At 37.1% G+C, this 11,707-nt stretch overlaps 1 pseudogene; it reads left to right on the top strand.

Annotated features, from left to right (window-relative positions):
- The first annotated feature begins 7,410 nt into the window (after nt 1-7,410).
- Nucleotides 7,411-11,369, top strand: LOC112185013 (annotated as a pseudogene).
- Nucleotides 11,370-11,707: the final 338 nt, after the last annotated feature.

Below are 11,707 nucleotides of genomic sequence, written 5' to 3'. Positions count from 1 at the left end.
AGGGCATCATCATCATCCTCCTCCTAATGTAGTAGCTGGCTCAAACCAGAAGGAAAGGAGCCAAACACTACATACAAAGGAAATTCAATTTCAATTTCATTCTTCAAATCACCGATTTCACTGTCAAATAAACTGGATCTAAAACTGATAAGACTCAAACTAGAAGAAGAGGAGCCAAACACCGTGTCAAAATAAAAAAGCAAGTTAACTAACTTCAATTTCAATTTCAGGCTTCAATTTAAATTTCAGGTTTCAATTTCAAGTACTTATTTGAATGCCTAGTTTGAATCTAGGAATCGAAATATCAAACAAGCATGAGGAAGAAAAGCTGCAGTGGTTGAGAGAAGAGGAAAATCAAATCTATACCTCCAATTTTGTGTGAAGCTGTGCTTTGATTCTTCAGAAAATGCAGTAGGATCTTCAAGTATGAATTTAGGGAGAGAGCTTCGACATCGTTTCTCCGAGACTATTAAGATACACATTTGTCAACAAACACAAATGATTGATTGAATCTACTAATGAGAAAAGAACATCAAGACACGGAGACCCGAAGACTGCGCCTTGGTGTTCGCCTGGGCTGCAGCGGAGGAGTGGGCATGATTCGGGTTTAGCGACAGTGATTTTGGGCTCGAGGTCGTAAGGCTTTGAGTCGACGTGAGTCGGGGTTTGGCCGCGAAGATCGTCGCTTGGTCTATGGGTACGGCTTCTGTTGTTGCGGCGGTACAATTCTGCTGTTGCGAAGGTGGTTTTCGGGTCTGACTTAGCGGCTAGGTGAGGTCGCTTGGAGGCGGGCTTTGGCTTCGTTAGGCAGTGTTTGGAGCCTGATGCTCTGGTGGAAAGGACGGCCGTCAGAGGGCCTATTCGAGGAGGCGGAAGATGGGCAGCTGAGCGTTGAGGCTGCTGCTCTTTGGGCTTGGGTCTCTGGACCTGGGCTCAAACTTGGGCTGATGGGCTTTTTATTGTGGGCCAGTATGGAGGGTGCATTGTCACCCTCATTGATCACTTAGTTATGAAGGCAAGACCGGCCTGAGAGGTGGACCTTCTTGAGCATTTGGGTCGATATATGGTCCACGACCAATTAGTTCCAGATCATGACTGCTTTGGAATAAGATTGGCTTCAAGCGGCTTGTAGACAAGGAGTTACTCCTATTTGTTTGCTAGGAAGTGGCATTCTGTTGGTACCACAATGACGTGATTGGCAAATGGGAGGCTAGAAGATGATTTTGCTCTAGATGACACGGAGTTGTTCTTTGTACTATACGCTCGCTGCTATAGCGAGCTCAAAACAGATATGTAATGAGTTTGCATTTGCTTGATAGAATTCGGGATTTGTCTATTTCCTATTCAAGTGCATGTTAGACTCTAGCCCTTGCTTATGGTTATTGAATCTAATGAAATCAATACCCTTTTCAAAAAAATAAATGATTGATTGAATGTTTAGATTAATGTGCATCTACATTAAAAGTGGTCAACCATTACTGTATTTATAGAAATTAATATATATGTACACATTATATTTCTTGTCCATTGTAGTTTCAGTCAATGTTATCCTATAATCTAGCTTTTTTTACTTTTTAAATCAACTCAAAACTATTTCTATTAGCTCAAGTTAGAACGGTACATTATATACCTTTCGTCCTTTCCACTCCTTGTATACAGAGGGTGGATAAGAAAAGTAGTATATAGGATAACACCACTCATTAAGACATTTCATGCGCACTTATTAAAACAAGCTTATAAACTATGAAAACAAAGCATAGTAAATAGGCAAAATTCAAAAATAAAAGACTTAAATTCTCTCATTGCCCTTCAAACTAGGGCTTGGAGGCTTGGTAAGATAAGCTAGACAAACTTCGTGTGCTTCCGCTACTTTCTCTGCTTTGGAATGCTACTTTCTCTGCTTTGGAATGATTAGTGTTCTTGGAACCAAGAGGCCGTCCTCTTTTCTTCTTTGGTTCAATCTTCCCCTTATGCACATACTCTTTAGGCACCAAAACACAACCTGGAGCTTCAACCATCCCAAGCGATTTAGTAGTGAACTCCAGCATCTTCAACTTCTTTGCAGACATATCCATGCATGTTGGTGTGCTAAACAAGTCATGCAACAATACCTTCAATTTCTTTGGTGATGAATACGGGAAGCAGGTCTGTCCCTTTTGGTGAGCACCATATCATCAACTACAACAAGTGCAAGAGAATCATCTGCACTAGAGGAAGATCAAGCATCCTGATCAAGTAGCAGAACCTGTTTGCTGCCAGTAGCAGATTCTTTCAAGCCATGCCAAAGAGAGCCCTACTAACAAAATGCAGGATGGGGCTTTGAAGGCCTTGGAATTTGAACACTCCATTGACAAACCTGCTGTTGGCAAAACCCAAAAGAAGAACTAGGGATTTCAGGTCTCTTTTCTAGGCCGCCTTGCTCCAGCCTTGGTACCGCCGTGCCATCAGCCACAGGGCAACATCCCTCCTCATGAAAAATGAGGTCACAAGCCTTGCACTTACCAACAAGATTCTCAAAGAAAAATGAAATTTCCACCTTAACATTAGTACCTAGTTTCAGAGTCTTTTTTAGGAAGAAGGGTTATTTGTCAATCCCATGCAAAAATGTAACCTTGACCTTCCCAAAATTTTCAGAAAGCTTATCATCCAGTTCAATGAATTTACCGGCCACAGAGGCGATGTCCCTGATAGTATGACGTACCTACCTCATACAATGGCAGGATGTCAGTGATAAAACCCAGAAATAGAGAGTTTAGGTCTAATGACTATATTGGTGTAATACCATCATATTCACGTAGCACCGCGGGAGCATGATTGAATTCCAAGGTTCTCCTTTCAACACCTTGTTCCTATCCCAAAGTAGATCAAAACTCAGTACAAATTTATTCGGTGCCTTCTTTTGGATCTTGAAATCCCTATTAAGCACCCAAACAAGCTTAAGATCATTTAGAGCAGCAAGTTTTGCTGCCAAGGGATCGGCCAGGAGGTACGACTGCGACGCACGGAGTTGAGAGCCACCAGTCATCACCGAGATATCAATCACCTCGCCGCCAGCGAGGGTCAAGGAAGCTGCAAATGAGGCAGTGAGAGCGTTGATGGTCGACATGCTGATGAGGTTGCCGTGAAAAATTGGAGGAGGCCGAAAGGCTTAGGTTTTGGGTGCAGCAAGTCGTGCGGCTTAGAGTTTCCATAAATTCTATAATTTGGCTTATGTACAATGATATGACCAAATTACTCTGCGCATATATTTTATCACGACTAACTTAGGTTTTGTTTGGGATTGTTTTTTAATGTCTAAAAACACTTGTCAAAGTTGACAAACATATTTTTTTTTGGTTACACTGACAAACATATTTGCCTAAGAGGTTTAAGTGCTTGAAAGAACTTCCTCGAGTAATTTCAAAATTTTCCACTTTGTTTTGCATTTTTATATATATTATTTCAAAAGCGCTTTTCAGTATTCATAAAGCATTCCCAAATAGATCCTTAATAAATTTAAAATGTTTTTCCTTTTTACCTATTTGTTTTTTTGTTTTTGAAATAAACCTGTTTTTCTTTTAAAGAGTTACATATAGTGACACAGAAGTCTGATCAACAAAGTCTGAATATAAAATTAAGTTGATGACATATGCTTTTACAACATGCATGTCCTGTCACATTATCAAAACTTTCAAGTGAAATTTACGTGATATTGGTCATCATAGCTATGCGTGTGATTCCTTCCTTTACCATGTATACTTACTCTATCTTATTCCCCCCTCAATCTTATATCACATCATTTTACATGATACATACATTTGGCTCGACTTTATCAATTCATTGGTAATGTACTGAATACATGAGATGAAAATTTTTATATACACACACCCTTCCACTAAATACACATCTCATATTTTTGTTGAATTTTACGGAGAGAGAGAACAAATGCAAAACAAATAGTACATGGATCATGCTTGAAGTTAATGAGTCCAAAGTCTTTTTTTTTTTGGTTTCTATTGAGTTTAATGTCTGAAACACAAGGAATCAATTACTAGAATTTGGATTAATAGAATTAGCGTTGACTAATTAGCATTGACTAACACAAAGATGATAGTGCTAGCAACTAGCTAGTATACATCGAAATAACTAGTCCATCAGCTGTGGGTTTCATAAGAAGAATGCTTTAAAAGCTTAAACTACTGCGGCGACTTAAGCTATCAGTATCACTGGAATAGTCAAGATCGCTAACTGGATAAACATGTTCATCTGAAGGATTCCATGAGTAACGTAAGGCCGGCCAGTGAAGTAACTAGCAGTGTCTATTGCACTTTCTGAAGATGAAACAAACGTAGGCTGGAAGAAATGGAAATTCATAACAAAGGGGTGTCACCCTTACCTTATGGTTCAAAAATCATACCTCGATCTGCCTGGCAAGGGCATCCTAGTTGATATCCTATATCATGATTCAGATCTATTAGCTTACGTAACGAGCGTTTTGAAATCATGTACTGCATGGAAATCTAATGAATATTATTTTAACCAAAACTAACAAAAGAACCACAATAACCTCCGACGCTCCTCTAGCTCCAATAAGTCTCTGATTAGGATCTTCTGTCAATAACCTAGAAACCAGTTGTACTAGCATTATTAAACAATGAATCTAAATTTATAACTACATATTATCACTTCAAATGTCATTTGGTAAGCGATTTATTCCCTTCAATAAGAAGATAATCAAATCATGTAAGAAAAAAATTACATGTGACTGCATAGGTGCCCTGTTGCATTTCCATGTTTCATGATTAATTTGGTGAATTACGGGAAAAAGAGTGCAGCCGCCTTGCTATGTGATTATCCTTCAATTAATGGAACTTAACCTGGAATTAATTCAGTCAAACTCTAATATCAATTTAATAATTTATAAGCCTACATATGCTGTCTTTGCCTAACAGATCAATTGGATTTATTGTACTTGTCATTCAAACCAAGAAACGTACTCAACCACAGAAACCAAAAATTGAGAGCTCAATAATGGAACTCAAAAGGTAGAGAAATATATAGAGTCCAGAGTTTCTTTTGACCTGTGAAGACAAAATCTCTGGGGCCGTTGTATAAATGCAGTTATTAGTACTACTTAATTTTTTTTTTTGTTTTTTTTAAATTAAATAGAGGATTAGGCGATATTAGTACTACTTAATGATAACATCATATGCCACAAAATTCTAGCATCTATATACCAACTCACCTTGGTTTTAGGTCACAGTGAATTATACAACATTTGGCTAGCAGAAAGGGTCGGTAATCTCTGCACTTTCAAATTGACAACTTCATAACAGAAGCACACTATTCATAAGTCAGGGATCGCTCATCGCTGAGTGTCGATGAAGAGGAGGATGAGGAAGAGGCTGAATCTGATTTGGAAGAGTTGTATTGGAGTGATGAGAACGCTGCTGATTTGAATCAGGTACTGGATAAGTTGATGAAGGAAATGACAATCATGAACAGAGAAAATTGATGGGTGACAGAATAAGTGAGCAAGCAATGCTCGATTATGATTTAGATGGATTTGTATTGTGAAAGTGAATCCGGAATTCCTTCTATGATTTCGGCTCATATATGGTCTCATACGGTAAGCTTCCAAATTTGCAAAATCATGTAAGAATAACTGTATTGTATTTGCCATTTTTCTGAATGATAAACTGTTTACATCAGTATAAGGTATACATGCCTGTATTCTTTTGAGAATAGAACTATCAGCAACAGCTACTCAAAGCCAATAACAGCTGAGCTCGTGTGGACAGTTAATTCTTTATGTGCGTTCTAGTCCTGTCATTTTAGACACCACAAAGGTTTTTTTTTTTTTTTTTTTTTTTTTTGGGGCAAAATAGACACCATAGAGTTTGGAGATAGAATCTAGCAGTAGAAAGGACATGCAGACCATATACCAAGTCTTATCTACCATGATGACAGAAAGCGAAGGCCATGTGTAAAAGTGAACAGCAAGTTGGTAAACATACAAAGGGAAAGCAGCAAGCTTTTCTGTGAAGATTTCAATCAGAGGTCGCAATATGTAACCACATTCACCAATACGAAACCTTCTAATTAACCTAACACCAAAACATCAAACAGAGAAGTTTTATACATAAACAAATGAATGCTGGCTGAGCGTACTGTTCAGGAAAACTCTTAGTTCCACTACCAACCTGATTTGACAACCACAACTTCTAACCTATACATATAGTCAAACTCATTCAAAAGTACCACCATTGCACATTTTCAAAGACAACCTTACTGAAAGAAAAAGAAAAAGAATTCTCTACATAAAACACGTGCACATAGTAGTGAGAAAGGTTGATTTTGATGGAAGATTTATCAGGAATAGTTGATTTTGTGGGTCTTTTGGTGAGGCTAGCTGGTGATGTGCTACTTCTCCTCTCCCTCCCAGGAGTAGTACTTTCTATTGGTTCTGTTGCCATATATGTAAATACTGTTGAGTTTTGTAATGATCAAGCAGCTTATAAGCTTCAAATGCTCCTATCTCCCTGTATATTATTTCATTAGTTAGAACTTGGGAATTCTAATCTGTTCTTATGCTCTATCTGCTAATGATTTATAAACAAACAGATATGACTGCCAAATTGAATATAGAGCACCTCATAAATCATAACTTATATTTGTAAGAGAACTTTTGTCGAATAGATTACATGTTACAATATCGAGAGATGTTCAGGTATGATTCTTCATAATGATGTACATTGACAATCTAACATGCAACATATAATTCTAAACTCTGAACCTATATATCATCTAGGTATACACATACATATGGGCCAGTATGCAAAGAAGCAATGTGGCTGGCTAAATTCAGACACACTATGCCAATAACCTCATCAGACGACAGAGCTCAGACGACAGACATGTTGGTTTCTGTCGTCTGATATAATTTAACGACAGACAGTGTAAAAACTGTCGTCTGAATATAGCAACATACCATGGTAAGTTAGTTTTGAGAATTAAGTTTATTTTCAAACAACAATTATCTGTCGTCTCGTCAAAGGAGATAAATTGATTTCGTTTTGGGTCGTAGCTTCTTTTTTTTGTTTGTGTATTCAGACAACATATATCTATCGTCTCGTCAAAAGAGTAAATTGGCTTTGGATTTTGTTGGAATTTTTTTTTTTAGCACAACATGAAGGAATTTATTTCCAAACTTTTAATGATTTCTCTCTCCCCGACAAATTTATCAAACCAAAAAGAATGGTTTCGCGCTGCACATTTTTCAGATTCTCTCCTCATCCAATTTTCAGATTCCCTCCTCACCCATATCGAACTCCCTCTTAGCTTGCTTATTACAACAGAACAAAAAAAACAAATTGGTTTCCTCTCCTTTAACCCAAGCCCACTCAGATCTCGCCTCCTAATCTCGCAGCTATGTCTAAAGCTCGCGTCGCCGTCGACATCAACGTCCTCCTCCGCAAGGATTTTCGGGACTACGAGTCCTTCATCGTCCAATGGGTGTAAGTAAACCCTAATTCTCTAAACCCTAATCTAATCTGATTCCTTGATTTTTTTCAATATGATTTTGAGTTGTTGTCAACTGGGGATGAAGGGGATTAGACGAGAAAGGAAAAAAGAACAAGAAGAAGGAACAAGGACAACGAACAGAGGAGGAGAAAGGGAGAGAAGAAAAGAAAAGAAAAGAAGAAGATGGGAAGGGAGAAAGAGATAGAGATTTTGGGCTCGATGATGACTTGGTCTTATGGAGAGTTTCTGTTCTAAAACAGGATGATGACCACTTGGTATGCTTTTCTTTATCCATAGTGAATCAATAGTTTCATGTCCTCTTTGTGGCTAAGTATTACAGTGTACTGAATGCAGGTTTTGGAGTTGGGACTGAATTTTCTAACTGCTGATGATATGATTGCAATACTCGCTGTGAAGTTGAGGAAAAGACTGGGTTTCGGGATGTGGGCAAAGTTGCATATTATAGGCATGCATGTTGAAGGGAAGGTATGTGTTTGACTAACATGTAATTTGAGATGTGATCTTAAGGTCATTTTAAAATTGAGCAAGGATATATTTTGTGTGAGTAAATATGCTAAGCATTACATATACATAGAAGAATGCATATACTTTTTTCCAGGTGGCACCTCCATGCAATTTAACTTTTGATTGATAATTGTAACTCCCTAGGTCTGGTTAGTTAGCGTACTTACTTATAAGCTTAGCTAAGGTATAGGAATGAAATGTTAGTGGATTTCTGAGCATTTAAATCATGTGGAACTATTGTTTGTGTAGAATCTTGACATTATTCTTTGTTTGTTTGCGCTTTTATGTCTCAAATATGTTGCTTATATGTGTCCTGCTTTTTTGTGCAAATCACATTGCTTTCTTCTGAAGTACAGAAGTACTTATTCATCTGGTGTACACCTACCCTTCTACTGCATTCTTTCTAAAACTTCCGCTCTCCTTAAGTTATTGAAAGTGTGTCACCATTTCATTCAATCCTATTGTTTATATTATATGGCAACCTTCTCCTTCACTGTAATTGAAGGAAGGACTGAGTTGTCATTTGTATGATAAAATGATTCATTGCACAAAAACCATGGAAATTTGTTTAGATGACTTTGCCATTTCGATAATATACTATTATTTTTATTATATTTCTTATTTGATTTGGAAATTCTAAGAACATTCTTTGCGCCTTTGGGAAACATTGCAAATGATGATGTTTACTGTATTTTGTTTTACTGCAATAGCATTTGGGATCTGTAAATGTAAAGGATTATTTTCAGGGAGAAAGATGAAGAAAAAGAAAAACTCAAGTTAGATGTTCTATGTTACCTATTGAATCTGTTCAATAGATGTAACTTGACAACATGTGGAATTTTCACTCCTTAGTTGCAGGGGAAATAAAATCAAGAACTGTTTATATGTTCTGATCAGGCAGCTTTTATCCTTTCTTTTGCAGCTGCTGATTGGGGTTAAGTTTCTTCGTAGGTGGCCTTTCCTTGGCCGTCTGCGGATATGCTTCATTGAGCCTCCATATTTTCAGATGACCGTCAAGCCTATTTTTACACATGGCCTTGATGTTACAGTTCTTCCAGGAATTGCTGGGTGGCTCTTAATATTTTATCATGTTTGAAGCAAAGTTAATTTTGACTAATCTCTGTACACGGTCTTTCGTCTCTCTCTGACTTGCTCATTTGTTTGTTCTCTCTCACAGGAAAAGCTTCTTTCCATTGCCTTTGAGCAGACCCTTGTTGAGGCATGACTTTTGGACTTTGAGACTCCTATCTGTAAATTCTTTTCCAATGGATGTTCTGTACACAGCCTTTATATCTTGTCTGGTTTTGAATGAAAGGCTTGGGATGCCTCTTTTACTTTTTCAGAGACCTTTGTCCGTTCAGTTCTTTGTTCATTCATGATACATTTCATATATAGGAAGTTAGGTTAAGTTTCTAGCGATGCAGTAAAATGTATAAATTTAATTCATGATTTCTTAGAGAATAAGCAAACAATGGGGTTTTTTTGGTTGATGCAGTTTCATATTTCTCATCTACACTATTGGTAAAGTGTTTTAAATATAATTATTAACTATTCTTGCAGCCAAATATGCTGGTTGTTGACATGAAGAAATTCGCCTCACCGCAGCAAGGTAACAGGAGAAATATATTTCTGAATGCCTACTAACTTTAAAATTTAGAATATTTAAACCCAATTCTTTGTTGCAAGAATTACTAACTGTTAATTATATTCCCACTGTGAAACTCCTATTAAAATCAGTAATATTAAGATACATGTCAGTATCAACCTAATTCACAAACCCAGAGGCTGGAGCAAGTGTGAGTTACTTGAGATAAATGTCATAACAGCTTTGTTCTCCATAATCTTCCTTTTGGAATGAATAATAAATTTCATGTTCCTTGGGATTAGCTTCTATTTCACTTGCAGACCAGATAAGAAGCTTTTCCGATTTCTTACCTGAGGAAATCTTTCGTTTTGAATGATTCTGCTTTTTTGACTGACAGAGAGTTGGTTCTCTGTGAATGAAAAAGAATCTCTTGGACATGTCAAAGTAGAAGTTATTGAAGCATCTGACATCAAAGCTGCAGATCTAAATGGTTAGTTGTTTATTTGATAATACACTCATGCTCTTTAAATTTCCAGTGTAGTTTCTTTTAAGTTATATAATATTCAATATGTTTTCAGGATTATCTGACCCTTATGTTAAGGGTCAATTGGGCCTTTACTGGTTCAGGATGAAGACACAAAAGAAAACACTGGCTCCAAAATGGCATGAAGAATTCAAGATGCCTATTATTACATGGGATTCATCTACTGTGCTATCAATTTGAGTTCGTGACAAGGACCGATTTGTTGATGATTGCCTTCGGTTTGTTTCTAAACTTATTTAGAGGTTATTTAATTGATCAGTATTCAGAAGTTGATGAATTGAATGACTTAGGGATACCAGAATATGGGCAGGCTGTAGATTTAGTTGCTGTCACTACAAAGCTTTTCATATTATTTTGTTGAGTCTTGAATCATCGCTTTAACCAATGTTAATGAATTTTTGTGTGTTACTTTTGTTTTGCCTGACTAAGTTTTTTCCCAAGTCAGTTTTTGTTTGCCGGTCTAACTTACCTTATTCTGAATCCAGATTCTGCTCCATTAACATTGGTGAGTATAGAGATGGCCAGAGGCATGACATGTGGTTGCCTCTTCAGAATATAAAAACAGGAAGGATCCATCTGGCAGTAACTGTGGTTAAAGATAATCCCAAGGTATTTTTGACTTCCTCTTAATTACTTATGCTCTACTAATAAGGCCGGTAATGCAATCTAAAGAATTCATAGGTCTAGTTTCTGGATAAATAAGAATTTAACCACAGGCTGATCAAGTGTGCACTCCGTCTTGGACTTGGACTTGAATGTGTTACGTATATGCAGGGGGGTGATAATTGATATAACTTGAGTAACTAATATTCTTCAAGACTACTAACTCAGTCAAGTTTATTTTACTTCTCGTTTGATATTAGCAAATCCAACTTTAATAATGTTCTTAACAAGGCTGACTTGGAAGAGAAGAGAAAAGTAGGGACTGAGGTATATACTCACTACTACCTTCCCCTGTTCATTTTTTTGTTACCTCTATTCATGAAGTATAGTCAACTATATATTTGCATCTCGATTGAGTGGTTAATGAGTTTTCTGCTTGATACTGTTAATTAAGCAATTTGACTATAAAAGTTTGACTTGTATTTCATGTGTTTAGCCCAATGGTAACTGAACTAATGTTGGTTGATGTTGTCACAGAAAAGTAGTACTCACTTACGAAGCAGAGATCTAGCAGGGCAGAAATGGTTAGGAAGCAGAGACGATACGTAGTCTGCAGAAGGCAAGCAGAAAACAAATAGTGAAGTCTTTGACCATTGCGCAATAGATACACTGCTGATTTCTCATGGGACAAGTACACTCTTCATGAAGGACCTTTTGAGGAGGTTGGAGCAACGTGCTGAAACTTTTATCAATGGGGTAGATTAGTTTATGCTGCTGTTAACAAACCGTATTTCATGGTTTGAGTATGATTTTCATCATTGGGATATATGATAATACATTGGAAGTTATATGTCTTTTTAAATAATATCAAACAATAGAAAGTTACCAACAACTATGGTTTGAAATGAGTACACACAACAGAAAGATCAAAGATACTTCAAGCATCT

The sequence above is a fragment of the Rosa chinensis genome, chromosome 2, assembly GCF_002994745.2.
Source record: "Rosa chinensis cultivar Old Blush chromosome 2, RchiOBHm-V2, whole genome shotgun sequence".
NCBI lineage: Eukaryota > Viridiplantae > Streptophyta > Magnoliopsida > Rosales > Rosaceae > Rosa > Rosa chinensis.
This window is presented reverse-complemented; position numbering and strand designations above follow the sequence as displayed.